Genomic DNA, 14783 nt, shown 5'->3' on the forward strand with positions numbered 1-14783 from the left:
AAGTTCTGACGTGCTGTGACCCTGTCCCTGCACCAGCATTGCTGAACAGGCAAATGACCCACCAGCGTTTCTGAAGCACGAGGTGCAGCTTGAATGGGCAGGAGAGCAACCTAGTTTCTAAAAACTCAAATGTTGATTTTGTTTTGCTACCAGGGATTGAACCCACAGGTGCTTGACCACTGAGTCACATCCCCAGCACTTTTTATTTAGAGACAGAATCTTGCTAAGTTGCTTAGGGCCTCACTCTTGCTGAGACTGGCTTTTAACTTGCCTCCTGAGTCTCTGGGATTACAGTGTGCACCACCAAACCTGCTAAATGTTAATTTGGTGGCAGGTACTGGAGATTGAACTCAGGGACACTCGACAACTGAGCCACATCCTCTTTATTTTGTGTTTTATTTAGGGACGGAGTCTCACTGAGTTGCTTAGTGCCTTGCTGAGGCTGGCTTTGAACTCACGATCCTCCTGCCTCAGTCTCCCAAGCCACTGGGATTACAGGCGTGCGCCGCTGCACCTCTAAATGTTGATTTTTAATTGAGACATGATGATTGTGCATTTTGGGGTTCGGCGTGGTATCTCACTACATGCACACACTGTGTGCTGATCAGGGTGACTGTAGTGCCAATCACTTTACCATGGATCCTTTCTTTGCGCTGGGAACTCTCAGGATCCCTCTCCTGACGATGTTGCAATACTCTCTCAATGACCTCAGCCCTGGCCATCCTAGGGCGCTGCAGAGCATGCGGTCACCCTCCTGTCCAGCCTGCGCGCTGACCCCGCCATCCCTGCTCCAGCCGCCACCCTGGCTCTGCTCAGGGCTGCTCCACTGCTGCCACTTCCTCAACTTCTGCCTATCAGTGAGCACACGTGGCTTTCCCTCCCTGTCCCCGCGTCCCCACACGCCACTTCCTCCCGCTCACCCGTGTTGCTGCACATGACAGAATCACCCTCTTTTCCGGCTGCGTGGGAGGCCACTGTGGACAGGCCACGTTTTCTTTAGCCACTAATCCCCCGATGGATGCTGGGGTCGAGGGCGCTTCTTGGGACCGTGAAGGACGCTGCAGGGATCATCGCGGAGTGCACACCTCGGACCTGCTGCACTCCTGTCCCCGGCTCTGGGCCCCGTGGCGGGGTCAGGGGAGCAGAGCTCGGTGTTGTGTTTTGAGGAAGCTCCGCTCTGCGGGCTGTCCTGCCGGTGCTGGCCACAGGTCTGGGACTCTCCCTTCCTCCACGTTCTCACCCGGCATTTGCTATTTCTTGTGATTTTGATGATAGCCACACTGATGGGTCACGAGCTCTCCGGGGGCTTGATTTGCGTCTCTCTGGTGATTCGTGGTGCAGACGTTTCTCCACGTGCATCTTGGCCTTTGTAGGTCTTCTTGGCAGGGATGTCTATTCAGGTCCTCTGTGCACTTCTTAGTGGAATTGTTCCCCTTGGTACTCGGGACTGAGTCCAGGGACTTGTGCACGATAGGCGAGTGCTCTCCACGGACCCTTATCCCAGCCCTTTTCAAATTTTAGTTTGAGATGGGGTTTTGCCAAGTTGCTGAGGCTGGCCTCGAACCTGCGATCCTCCTCCCTCAGCCTCCCAGAATCACTGGGATTACAGGTGTGCGCCATGGTGCCTGGCTTGGATTTTTTTTTTTTTTTTTTTTTCCTGTGAGCAACCTGTCTTGAAAGGCTCAGCGCTCTCCCTGTCACCCTGTCACCATCAGGGGTGAGATGAGTCATGCATGCATCCATCCACTCACTCACAGCTGCATGGCAGGCCAGGCCCTGCTCTGGGCACTGAAGATAAACCATAGAAAGTCCCTGTTGGCAGGGGCTTGCAGAAACACAAGAAAGACAGGCAGCGAAAGGCCGAGCAGGATTTACCAGCCTCAGCAGGAGCAGGAGCAGGACGTGAAGGCTGGGGGTACTGGAGGCAGGGGCAGGAGTCGGGGAGGCCTGCTGATGGGTGGCATCTCACATTCCAGAATGTGGGAGCCGGTGGGAAGGGAGACCCCAGCTAGTGGGCACAGCATGGGTGGCGGCTCTGAGGAAGGGGTGTGCTTGGTGAGTCTGGGGAGGAGCCCGAAGCCCCAGAGCTGGAGTGGAGTGAGTTAGGGGAGTGGGGGGACGGAGGAGAGGGAGGGTGTGGGGTTGCACAGGGCCGTGCCTCCCTGTCTGGGCTCCGAGGGAGTCACTGGGGGCTTTGAGCAGAGCCTCTGGCTGTGGTGCTGCATGGATGGCAGAGTCAAGGACAGGGCGGGAGGCCAGGCAGGAGACCACAGTGGCCTGGTTTTGGGTGCTGGTGGTGGGTTATTTTGACCATTGATCCAACAGGATTGGCAGTGGATCCTGATCCGTTAGCTACTGCTGTGTAACAAACCAGCCCAAATTTAGTAGCTTAAAACTTAGAAGAAGCCAGGCCCGGTGGTGCACTCCTGTAATCCCAGTGGCACGGGAGGCTGAGGCAGGAGGATCACAAGTTCAAAGCCAGCCTCAGCAATGGTGAGGCCCTAAGCAGCTCAGTGAGACCCTGCCTCTAAATAAAATGCAAAATAGGGCTGGGGATGGGGCTCAGTGGTCGAGTGCCCCTGAGTTCAGTCCCCAGTACCCTCCCCACCCACAAAAAAAAAAAAAAAACTTACAAGAAGCAGCTTGTTCTCGTAGCTTCTGCACGTCAGGAAGTCAGGAAGGGCTGAGCAAGGCTGTGTGGCTTGGGGTCTCACACAGCTGTGGTCAGTGGCTGGACTTGGGACTGTGTGGGCGGCTGAGTGTCCTAGAGTGGCCGCCTGGGGCTGCAGAGGCCAGCGTCCAGAGAACCAAGTGCTGCTTCCCGTGACAGCCTCAGGGGCCACGGAGCGCGCTCCACTCAGCCAGCCCACCCTGGCCAGCCGCGGCTCCCCTGGGCAGCCTGGAGGGGGTTCTCCTGGGCAGCGAAGAGGGACCAAGCAGGCCTCGGCCTGGACCTCGTGCGTCTGCCTCGGAGCCGTCCTTCTGGGCCTGGCCTGCTCTCCTCCTTGTATGTGTGAGCAGGAGTGTGCTCAGTACTTGTGAGTGTGCACTTGTGTGTGTGTCTGTGAGCCCCCCGGCCCCCCGCAACTTCTCCTGGCCTCTGCTGAGGAGGCCCTTCTTAGATCTGGGCAGCTGCCCCAGGCCCAGACTCCCACCTGGCCACAGAGTCCTCCCAAATCAGTTCTCCAGCCAGGCCTCCCTTCACCTTTCCTGGGCCTGTCACCTGTGCCTGTCACCTGTCACCTTCTGATGGCCCCTCCTCTGACCCCCGTGGCCACGGGAGCTGGCTCTGCAGAGGCAGGTGTCGGTGGTCACACGCTCTTGCTTATGAGAAATTCTAGAAAAGGCAAAATTCAGGTGCCCAAGGGCAGGTCGGGGCTGCCCGGGAGGGAGCTGGAGAGGGACGGCCTGAGAAAGGGGCAGGAGGGGCCCTGGGGCAGCGGGACGCTCTGGGCCTGGTCACGGAGGTGGCAGTCGCGTAGCTCGCTGAGCACCTACTATGTGCGTGGTGCTGTTCTGGACACTGGGTCCCCGTAGTGGACAAAGGAGAGTCCCACAGAATGGGGGGATGGCCAAGGACGTCTCGCAGTGTCACAGGCAGGGAGCCAGGATGCCCAGGCAGGAGACGCCAAGCCCTTCCCTTCTCCCTGGACCGTCCCTCTCCTCCCCAGGAGTCTCCCTCTGGGGTGGGGGGGCCAGGCTCAGGAGAGAGGGGACCTTGGTGACCTGTGCTCCCTGTCCAGCAGGAAACGATACTGGCCAGGAGGGGACCCCCGCACGCCCTCCTCGCGCCCCCCTGCACCCCCCTGGCGCTCACCCAAGGTTGCAGCCCACACAGGCCCCAGGCCTGGACATGGCCTCGCCCAGGACGCGGGACTGTGGCCCACGTGCCACAGTCTGGTGCCCGTTCCTGTCCCCACACGCCCGGTGTCCTCCACACTCTGGGGTCACCCGGCGCCCAGCTTCGTGTTTCTCTGACCTCGCGGTGGCTTCCGCCGTTCTGCAGCTGAAGAGGTGATGGCGGTGACCTGTCTGACCTCCCAGGTCCGAGGCCGACAGTGGCAGACCTGGGAGAGAAGCAGGTGGCCTGGCGGGGGTGTGGGTCTGTGGGTCTCTGTCGGGACCACAGGGGCTGGGCCCCCATGTCCAGCGTCCCCTGCCCACCCAGAAGCCAAGACCCTTCTCGCCGTGTGATGGCGTGGGGTGGCTTATTGTCCCCGTTGCCCAGAAGAGGAAATGACGGGACAAAGGATGGTGATGGGTCCTGCTCAAGGTCACGCAGGGGCTGACATTGGGTCCCACATAGGCTGCCCCCCCCCCCGACTCTCATCCAGTCACCCTTGCCTGGCTCGACTGTCACCGCAGGTCACTGTCAGGGACAGTGTCCTGCTGCACAGGGGCAGGAGTTTCCCGCAGGGCTGTGAGCAAGGGGACTTGGGGGCGTCAGGGGGTCACGGGTGCTGGACAGGTCGGGGGGAGCCTTCCCAGGAGACGGTGTCCCCCTGCCCTGGGGAGCGGCGAGGGCTGGAGGGGGTGGGGGTGGGGTGGGTGGCCTGGCCAGGGCGGGGGCTGCTGAAGACCCTGGAATCCCGACCCCCTGCAGCTGAGAAGCAGGGCCAGCCGGCTCCGTGCCTGTCTTGGAGGAGGGCGCGGCGTCCTCTGGGGAGGAATGCTGGCCCAGGAAGCCTGGCCCCTCCGCTCCATGCTCTCTCTGTCCTCGGAGGAGAGGCTGAGCCGGGCCAGCCATTGTTTGAGGTTTAAAAATAAAGCCTCCTTGGCCTGGGTCCTGCTGCGGAGGGAGGGGGCTCAGCCGCGGGGCGAGGAGTCCTCACCCGCCTGCCATCCTGCCATCCTGCCACAGCCTGGCGGAGCCAGTGCCCGTGCACCGTGGATCTGGACTGGGTAGATGTTCGCCACCTCTCCTGGCCCCGGCTCCTCCAGCTGCTCCTGACCCTCATCAGAGGTTTCCAGCACCCTGGGACCACTGGGGGGGCGTGAACCCCAACATCCTCTTACCCCCAGCTACTCACTCCTCTGCCCCAGGAACCCCAGCGGGTTAGGCCCTGTAATTATTGCTGTTAGACAAATGAGGAGACCAAGGTTCAGGGAGGTTTAGTCACTTGCCCAAGGTCACACAGCTGGAGTCAGGGTCCTCACTGAGTATCCCACTTCCCATTCGCTCTGCCTTCCCTGGGCTCCCCCTGGCCAGCAGAGAGGTTTTCAGTGTCCTCTCAGGGGCCGGGTTGGGGAGATCAGGAGTGCTAGGGTAAGCCTGGCCTGGGTTGGGGTCTGTCACCTCCTAAATGCTCACACTGAGCCCTTGTGACAAGAGACACTGCAGGGGTGGGTAGGGTCACCATTGCTAGGTCTCAGCTCCCACCCTGGGGGAAGCAGGGACAGCAGCTCCAACAGGAGATGTCCCCCAGCTGAGACCTGCCCTCCTCGGCTGGCCCCTGCCAGCCTCCCCATTCTGGAAGAGAGCTGATGGTCCCTCTGTGTGCCCCCCAGGTCTCTGCAGAGGCTGGCACACAGTGTGGCATCAGAGGGCCACATTCCAGGCCCCCCACTCCCTGCCTACCCTGGGTTCCTGGCGGAGTGGGGGAGAGGAGCTTCGTGGAGCCATTCAGGGAGGGACAGAGGGGAGGTGGCAGCTGGTCAGTGCTGAGGGAGGGAGCCGGCCGCAGACAGGGGACCTCCCCCGCTCAGGGATCGGGCCTCCGGGCTCTGCCGACCGTCACCCCCACATGGAGCCTAGCTCAGCCTGGAGGGGATGCTGCTGGCTGAAGGCAGGTGACCAAGTGCCTCTTACTACCTACTCTCAGCGGTGTTCCGGGGACAGCTGACCTGCTGTGGGACACATATCCTCTCTGGGCCACTGTGACTCATGAAGGGACTAAAGGAGGAAACTCCTCAAGGTGCCTTTGCCCGCAGTTGAGGGTGCTCAGTTCTTGTCCTTCCTGGTCCTGTCCATGTGCCAGCGACACAGCTTTTTAAAACCGAGTCGGGCCGCTGGCCGCCCCGCACACGGCCCCCTCGCAGTCACCCCCCCCCCCAGCTGCGCCCGGAGCCAGGGGGCTCTTCCCGGCATCTGCCTCACCCTCCGCTGGCCTGGAGGGTGCAGCCCCACCCAGATCTTCGAATAGTTCTTCTGGTCATCCGAGCCCCGGCTCAGGTGTCACCCGGGGCCTTCGCTGACCCCTCCAGGCGATGCCCTCCGCTCACCCTGGTGCGTGATGGCATCTCTCCTTTATTTCCTTCAGGCCACTTTCCATGAGTGACACTGTCTGGTTGGTTTATGGTCTACTTGCTGATTGTCCCTGCCGAGAGGGCAGGACCTGTCCCGGTCCGGTCCGCTGCCCTCTCCTGGGCGCAGGGCCAGCATGGACTGGACTCTCCATAAGTCATTTTGGTGACATTCCCGGGACTCAGCCCGGCCGGGGTGGCCAGGAGGACGTCGGCCGCCGGGCCAGGAGCAGGAGGGGCCCCAGGGCCCTGGAGGGAGGAGGACGCTCCAGGCCCTGTCCCCCAGAGCAGCAGAACACCCCGGACCTGGAAACCCCCGGCCTGGCTGCAGGGCAGGCGGTTCCGGGGTGACCTCATCGCCTGGAAAGGAGGGAGCAGGGGCAGGAAGCTCGCAGGAGCAGATGGGCTAAATTTAGAGCCTTTGATTCAGCCTGGGGGACAGTATTCCTGGAGTCCCTATTGTGTGAGGGGCCAGAGGGCAGGCTACCCATTGAATGGCGGGGTCCGGGCCATGCCAAGCTGTCTGGGCATGCAGGGGGCAGGGGCAGGGTGGGGCTGTGTCTCCTGGAGAAGAGACAAGGCCAGGGTTGGGAGCCAGGGGCGCGGCTCTGGGGGCCCCCTTTGGACAAAGGCCAGAGATGGTGGGGTGCTGCATGGCCGAGGTGGGGGTTCCGGGGTCCCAGTGCTCAGCCCTCAGCTGTGCCACCTCCCAACAGCCAGGAGACTCACGATCTCCCCCTGACTCTGGGGTCCTAAGGCTCAGTCCCAGGGACAGAGCCATGTGGTCACATGGTCACCCCAGTGCCTCGACAGGCGGCCTGGACAGAAGACCCACTGTGCCCCGCCAGACACTCCCCCACCAGGACAGGTGTGGTGGGCTCCTCCCTCCCATGTGGCCCTGCTGTCCCCACCAGGCCTGGTGGCCCGAGGCGGATGGGAGACGTGGCCTGGCCTGCGCTGGCTCCAGAGCCCGTTGCCATGGCAACGGGGTCGGGCCTGTGTGGCTCTGGAGATGAGTCCGGAGCAGAGGACTTGGGTGAGGAGCCGGAGCTGGGTGGCTGCTGATCCAGCCTGCAGGGCCAGGCCCTGGCCTTGCCGCCTGGCTGGTCACATGGCTCCGCGCGAGGTCCTTGAGGGTGTCCTGTTTCTGGGCCCACGCTGCAGCCAGGCGCAGAGGAAGGTGTTAGGCAGAGTGTCCTCGATTCAGGGCCACTGTGGTGGGCGCGGCCCCGCAGGCCCTTCTGCTGCTGCCCAACCCCCTGCTCCATCCCACAGGTCCCCATCGAGGCCCAGGGGACCCCAAAAGCCACCTGTCCTGGAAATGGGGCAAGGGGACCAAAAGTTCCAATGGACTTATTCTGTACGCCCCATGTGACGGGCACAGGGAGAGGAGGACCCAAGGATGCTGGGAGTGTGGCCCCTGCCCTCCTCCTCCTTCCTGGCTGGGGAGGGCCCTGGGAAGGAAGCCGCCCCTCCAGATGCGCAGAGAGGGCGGGGACGCCGAGCTGTCCCACTCCGCCTGTGGCCTGGCAGCTTCTCCGCCGGCTGGGACCCCGCACGGTGCTGTCCCAGCACCGCAGCCCCTCCCGGGAGCCCACCTCTGCGGTGCCCGGGGCGGTGCCCGGCTGACGGCGCTGTCTTGATTTCGCGGGTGACTCATGTTATCATGTTCCCGCGGCTGAGTAACCACCTGGGCTATTTATACCCCGCGGAGGGAGCGGGGCTTCCTTCCCCCCAGCGCGGCCGGAGGACGGTGGGGGCGGGGAGGAGCCTGGGGGGGACCAGGACTGGAAGGAGGCAGCCTGGCACCCCACATCCCCTCCCCTGGGGCGCCACCCCCGCAAGGCACCCAAAAATAACTGCCACTGTCCCAGCACAACAGGATGGGCCTGGATCTATGGCATCGATACCAGGCATGACGGCGGCGTGGGGAGGGGGAATTCCTTTCCCCAGCGAGTCACCCGTCTGGAAAAATAAAGAAGGAAAAGCTGAAAATTTTTCCTTCCATCAAAACAGGAAGGAGCTTGGGGGGGTGGGGGACGGAGGGAGCTGAGATCATCCTCCACCCGGCGGTGGTCTCCGGAGGGCAGGCTCCTCCGGCCTGTGCGGGGCTCATGGCCGGGTGGCCAGGGCTGGCACCCTGGTGTCACCTGCCCGGCCAGTCCCCGCGTTTACAGGCCTGTGTAGCTGGGGTGCACACACAGAGCTGCCTATCTCCCCAGGCCCCGCTGCCCCCCCCCCACCCAGGCTCACCCTCCTGCGCACCAGCCAGATCCCACCTGCAGCCGGCTGCATCCCCAAGCCTCCCCTTCCTTCCCTGGAGCCCTGTCCTGGGAGTCCTGGGACTTAGGATCCAGCTCCAGCTCTAGGCAGCTGAGCCATCTAGAAATCACTGTCTCCCTCCCGACCTTGGTTTTCCCCTCTGTGACGCGGGCAGGCCATTCCCATGCCACCCCCACTGTGGGGATGGAGTGAGTTTGGTGACCCGGGAGCCCCACCCCAGCAGGGGCACTGGAACCAGGCACCCACTCCCCAGCCCTCTCCGTGCTGAGCACCGGTGTCCACTCACCAGGTTCCAGATGTGGTCCCACGACATCAAGAGCCCTGTGTTCACCCAAGGAAGAGTGTCACCGCCCTGGGGTGGGGGGAGGGGCGGCGGGAAGCCTCCAGCCCCCATCAAGGACCACGGACAATACCTGGGTGACCTCAGGGGATGTGCACGGTGACTGGGAGTACATCTGCCCCCAAGGAGCACCGAGCACTCTTGAGACAGTCAGTCACACCTGCTGGGCGACCTGCCCTACCTGTGCGACCCACTCCTGTGACCGCTGCCGGGCTGTGTGTGCACTTGTCTGTCTGCCTGGGCCTGTAGGCCCACCTCCAGGACAGGGGCTCCCCACAGTGAGCTGGTAGTCACACCTTTCCTCTGTGAGGACACCCTCAGGGCACCGGCTCATCTGCACATACTCCCCAGAACCAGACCATCTGCACCCCAATTCTGCAGATAAGAACACGGAGGCCTTGGACTCAGTTTTTCTGTCTGTAAGTGGGGAAAACAAACCTTCCCTAGGTGATTGGGAGGTCCGGGCAGTTGATGTGGGAGTGAACCATGCAGCATCACCATGTTTGCCTTTAAAAAAAAGAGAGAGGCTTTATTTTTAGGTTCCCAGCACAACTAAGAGCCAGGTGCAGAGGTAGCCCGTCAAACTCCGAAGTGAGGGCAGCCGAGGTGCCAGGGCAGACACGATCTTCGCTTGGCCTGTCGGGTGGGTGGGGGAGAGGTTCACCGGGTGCTGCTGGTGCTGGGCTGCCTGGGTTCGAATCCCAGCTCAAAGCCGCCGGAGGCCTTGGTTTCCCCATCTGTAAGAAGGGTGGTGACGGCCAAGCTCTTGCAGGCGCGCTGTGCAGTTTGAAAGAGTGACAGTACCTCCCGGGCCTGGAGCAGCTGCCTGACAGTGTCATGGTGCCTCTGCTCAGATGGATAGGGATCATCTGTGCCTTTTATACCTGGCTGCTTCCCATTCTTCTGACAGGCAGGTTCCCTGAGGTTACAAGGAGTTCTCTTTGGCAAGAGAGGCTGCCCCCTCCCTGCCTGGGCTTCTCCTGCCCCGTCCCTTCCAGAATCCCCCGTCGGCTCCTTAGGAGGGGACAGGAGGCCGCCCTGATTTGCAGAGGGCAAGTTGACCCACATCCAGGACACAGCCTCTCTCCTGAGGGAGCACACGGCTTCCTGCCCTGGGGAGATGGGTGGGTGCTGGAGGCCCGGAACCCTGCTCCTCACCAGCTCATACCTTTCCCGGGTGCCTCAGGATGAGGAAAAGGCTGGGCCTCCCCCATTAGTCCACACGGGGATGCACTGAGTTAATATTTTGAGGGGGGGCACTTTACTAGTAAGCTGCATGCCCAGCCCCCCTTTTTTAAAATCTTAAGATAAGGTCTCCCTAAGTTGCTGAGGTTGGCCTTAAACTTGTGATCCTCCTGCCTCAGCCTCCCAAGTCAGAGTCACCAGGACAACCAGTGCGGGCCACTCTGCCCACCATGGGGAAGCCTCCTGTAACATGGAAATGGCTTTGGCATCACAGCTTTGGGTCAAATGCTGGTGCTGCCACTTCCTTTCTGGGGGATGCTGGGCCAGCTGGTTTGCCTCTCTGAGCCTCAGTCTCCTCTTCTCCGGGTGTGAGCATCCTCTAAGCACCAGCCCTCCAAGGCAGAGCGGAGGACTCAGGGGCTGGTCATACTTCCTTCCTCACGGGCTGCGGGCCTCGGCAGGAACACAGCCCTGGTGCTCAGTACCGGGGGCCGGGAGCTCCTCCGGGCCAGCCCCCACCCCCGCAGAGGCCCAGGTGGACCTGTCTTCTCTGGGAGAGATGACCTTGCTGTCCTGTGTCGAGGTGGGTGGCTCTACCCAGCCCCGCAGGCTCTCCCAGCCACAGGCCTGGCTCCCCTTACCCCGGAGGGCTTGGCTCCAGTTCTGCCAGCGTCCAAGGCGGGTAGAGGGAGCTGCCGGGCCACTGGACCACGACATCCAAACATCCACATCCTCTTCCTCGTCTGGAGGAGCTAAAAATGCCCGCGGAGCCCCAGGAAAACAAACAGGCGCTTCCCCGCCTTTGTGCACAGGACCGGTCCCAAGGCCACGGGTGGGCTCCGGGGCTGGCCCAGGCCTGGGGTCTGTCTGTCTGCCTGCCTTCCTGGGGTCCCCGGCACAGCAGCCTGAGCCTCACCAGGGTGACGGGTGAGGGCAGAACCTGGTGGGGACCCCCCTCCACCCCAGGTGCAAGCCTGTGGTCCCTCCAGCCCTGTCCCCCCCCCCCCCCAGCTCTGGCTCTGGAACTCCAGTAGGGTGTGTGTGTGTGTGTGTGGGTGTGTATGCTCGCACACACACAGCTAGGATGAATGACCACGGTGATGACCTACATCTGCACAGGGCTATGTGCTTCAACCCTGCAGATATATTAGCTCATTGAACCTAGTGAGGTGGGAACTTGGGTTGCCTGCATTTCATAGTGAGGTTCAGAAAGGTTAAGTAATTTGCCCAAGGTCACACAGCTAGTAAAGGGTGGAGCAGGGATTTGAACTCCAGTCATCTTGGATGGGAAGCTTTGCCTCTTCCCTCTCTGAGGTCCACTTTCCCCCTCTGTGGGCACTCACGTGCTGCCCTCCTTCCCTCACTGGGTGACTGTGAGGTGACGCGGGCAAGGGCTAGGAGGTGCTTTATAGGTAGCCTAAGGCCCTGCCCACAGGGAGCGGGGGCTCTGGGAGCTGCTGGCAGCCACACGGCGGGTGGGGCCCGGGTTGCCACCCACAGCCTGGGCGTGGACGGCCCCTTAGTCCTCGTCCTCACAGACGAGGCTCCTCTGAGACCCAGGGACCCGGGACACACGGGTCCCCACCCCTCTGGACTAGTGGGCAGGACCTGGGGGTGGGCCCTCCTCCTCCCCTGGCCCCACCCGGGGTGGAGGGTGGTTTCCTCTGAGGGGGCTTGAGTGGATCTAAAGCCCAGTCCAGAAAGCCCAGCCGGGCGGGCCCCACCTGCATGCTGCGCAGTGGCTGCTGGCTTTCCTGCTGGGCTCCCACCTGTTAGTGGCCTGGGGTGCAGTTTGGGGTCCGTGACCCATTCCCTCCAGGAGGGCACAATCCCCCGATGGCCCTAATGTGGAACATGGGTGGGGCCTTCCCCGATCTGATACCTCCAGATTCTCCACTGTGTTCCTGGGAGGGGGGCCCACAGGTCCCCATGGTTCTGAGGCTAAAGTCTCACGCTACAAACCGGCCAGGATTCAGAGAAAGAAATAGGCAAGATGTTTATTCATTTATTTGTTCCTTCAGTAAACACTTAGTTGAGCAACTACTACACGCAGGGAGCTGTGACCTTCCTTCACCCTGAACTGTCTAGGGCTAGACTGACACTTGGGCATGGTAGGACATACTGGGGAGCCCAGAGCAAGCACTGGGCCTGAGGGCTCCCTGGAGGAGGTGCCACGAAGAAGAGGCAGATGTGTGCTTTCCGCAGCCACCTGTCTGCCAGGAGAAGGTGCAGGAAAGGGATTCTGCTCCTAATGGCATTTAGGTCCAGGTGCCAGGTGGTTCCTAATGCCTCTGCTGGTCCCTGTCCTGCCACTTCTGGATTGTGGAGGAGTCTCTCTCTCTCACTCAGGGATGGGGAGGTCCCGAACGCCAGGACTGGTCTCCTTCCTGACTGCATCTCTCAGTGCTTCACTCTGTCACATGTGTTAATGCACTTGATGCTCACAAGAGCCCCGTGCAAAATGTGTCACTCTTTTCGTCATCGTCGTCGCCTGCCAGGAAACAGCTCGGCTTGGTTGGTAAGCATGGGGCTTGGTAGCTGGTCCACCTGGGTCAGGTTGTGCCTCTATCACTCACTGGCTGTGTGACCTTGAACAAGTTGCTTGGCTCCTCTGTGCTTCAGTTTCCTCACCTGAAACACAGAAGTAAAATTTCACAGAAGCACTGAGAAGCTAGATGGACAAAGGAGCACTCCCCCCACAGGGTCTGCTCAACAGTAATGGTAGCTATTCTCATTTTTAGGTGAGGACACAGATCAAGGTCAAAATTGTCTTTTAATCTCTAAATCTTTAAACATCAAGTCAAGTGTGTAGGGATTACCCTCCCCCTTTGCTTGTGACCTTGCCTCCCTAATTTATCTGCTTATGCATGTGTCGGCCTGTCCGCATGGGGGGGTCCCCGGGGTAAGGGTCTCTGTGAGCAGGGACTATTGCATCTGAGCTCCAGACCACTCCACGGGGTGGGCAAACGCTCTGCACAGTGTCCCGAGGTACACAGGACTGCCTGCTTCAGTTCTGCAGAAGTCCATACCCAGGAACCCATCACCACAAAGACGACAGACTGCCACCGCCCCAAGATGCCACCAGGCCTCTTTGACATCCCTCCCTCCCTCCACCTTAGGAACAGCTCCAGCTCCCAGAGGAGACAGTTGAGGTCCTGAGGCTAAACAACCCTCCTGGGGACACTAAAGATTTGAAGCCTGGCCACCTGCCCTGGGTCACCTCCCAACCTCAGCACCAGGCCGCCAGGCAGCCATCAGGGAGGACAGGTGCCTGTGGCCATCTGTAAAGAGGCCCCTCTGGAACTCCTCCCTAGGCTCGCCCCGCCCGGTGCAGGTCCAGAGAGAAGCAGCTGCAAGACTCGGTGTGTGCAGGTGTGAGCGGCAGCCGGAACCCGGGTCGCATCTGGGTACAAAGGACAGGTGACAGGACTGTGCGAGTGGATGAGAGGCGGTGGGCCTGTGGCTGTGTGCTGGGCTTGGCGAGTGTGACTGTGTCACTGTGACAGTGTGACTGCTGAAGGCAGGGACACAGCACTCCCTGCGCTGGGGGTGGAGGGCATTAACTGTGTGAGTGCTGGTGTGGGCGGGAGGGACCAGGCTGCGGGAGGTAGTAAACACCAGGCGACTGCTGGATCTGGTGGAGCTGGAGGATGCGGCAGGGTGGTGGGGTGGTGGGGTTCCTGTGACTTTGCAGTTCAACAAATTCCAATTCCACCCAAGCTGGCGGAGCCGCTGTGTGCCAGGCAGCAGCTAGAGGAGGATGCGCAGACCCAGCTCGCAGCCAAGTGGCCGTGGGGTCTGCAGGGCTACCCTGTGCCTGGAGCTCAGCTGGGTGCTTCCGGATCTTTCTGATATTTAATCCAAACCCTAACCCTGTCCCCACTTTGAGCAGAGATGGGGAGCACAGGAGGGAAGTGACTTGCCCAAGGTGACCCAGCTGCTCAGTGCCAGGGCAGATCTGAATCCAGGCTGTCAGGCTGCAGAGCTTGAGTCCGGAGCCACGATGCAGGTGCCAGGCTGCTCAGTCTGGTCCCGGAGGGGCTTGAGCTCCTGCCTGGGGCCCTGGAGACATCCCTAACCACGTGGGCTCCTAACAGGTCAGCAGTCCCTATGCTGAGGGTGGGGGAAGGGGATCGTCGCCCCTAGATCTTCTTTCCCCCCGACCAGATTCTTGGGCAGAGGAGCTACCCGGTTATCAGAGACCCCTAGGAGCCCCGCCTTCACCCCAGGCCCTCCCCAAGCTCCAGCCCCCTCCTGGCGCTGACTCCCGGCCAGAAGAGGAAAGGCTGTCTCCACCCACCTCTCCACTCTCCCTTCTCCTTTATAAAAGCCGGAACAGCTGAAAGGGTGGCAACTTCTCCTCCTGCAGCCGGGAGCGGCCCGCCTGCCTCCCCGCGCGCCCGCGGCCTCCCCCGCTGCCTCCCTGAGGGTTCCCCTCCGGCCGCCAGCGCCCATCTTTCATTCCTGGGAGATATTTTGCGCACATACACACATACACACACGCGCAAAAAGGAAAAAAAAAATCCCACCCTCCAGCCTCGTTGCAAAGAGAAAGCCGGAGCAGCCGCAGCTCTCAACCCGCAGAGGACGCCCAGAGCTGCAAGCCTGCGGGCGGACTGACCCACCGACTCGCGCCGCGTCCACCTGTCGGCCCGGCCGGACAGAGCGCGCAGCGGGAACGCAGCGCGCGCGGAGCAGCCGTGCCCGCCGTCCGGGCCCCGCGCCAGGGCGC

The 14783-nt window shown here is 61.6% G+C and overlaps 2 long non-coding RNA genes across 6 annotated transcripts; both read right to left on the reverse strand.

Annotated features, from left to right (window-relative positions):
* Positions 1 to 568: 568 nt before the first annotated feature.
* On the reverse strand, positions 569 to 6805 carry LOC113198673 (uncharacterized). 5 transcript variants are annotated; one of them, XR_003302874.2, is made up of 6 exons: positions 6223 to 6805; positions 5579 to 5963; positions 4833 to 4984; positions 3818 to 4006; positions 2634 to 3337; positions 569 to 1788 (listed from the first exon to the last, which is right to left on the reverse strand). It is a non-coding gene; the product is annotated as an uncharacterized LOC113198673 (long non-coding RNA). The 5 variants fall into 5 exon arrangements; XR_003302872.2 differs by having other exon boundaries at positions 5579 to 6805; XR_013343629.1 differs by having other exon boundaries at positions 3818 to 4067; positions 5579 to 6805.
* A 5217-nt stretch (positions 6806 to 12022) lies between these two features.
* On the reverse strand, positions 12023 to 14781 carry LOC144254810 (uncharacterized). Its single transcript, XR_013343599.1, has 2 exons — positions 14581 to 14781; positions 12023 to 12682 (listed from the first exon to the last, which is right to left on the reverse strand). It is a non-coding gene; the product is annotated as an uncharacterized LOC144254810 (long non-coding RNA).
* Positions 14782 to 14783: the final 2 nt, after the last annotated feature.

This window comes from Urocitellus parryii, chromosome 5, assembly GCF_045843805.1.
Source record: "Urocitellus parryii isolate mUroPar1 chromosome 5, mUroPar1.hap1, whole genome shotgun sequence".
Lineage (NCBI taxonomy): Eukaryota > Metazoa > Chordata > Mammalia > Rodentia > Sciuridae > Urocitellus > Urocitellus parryii.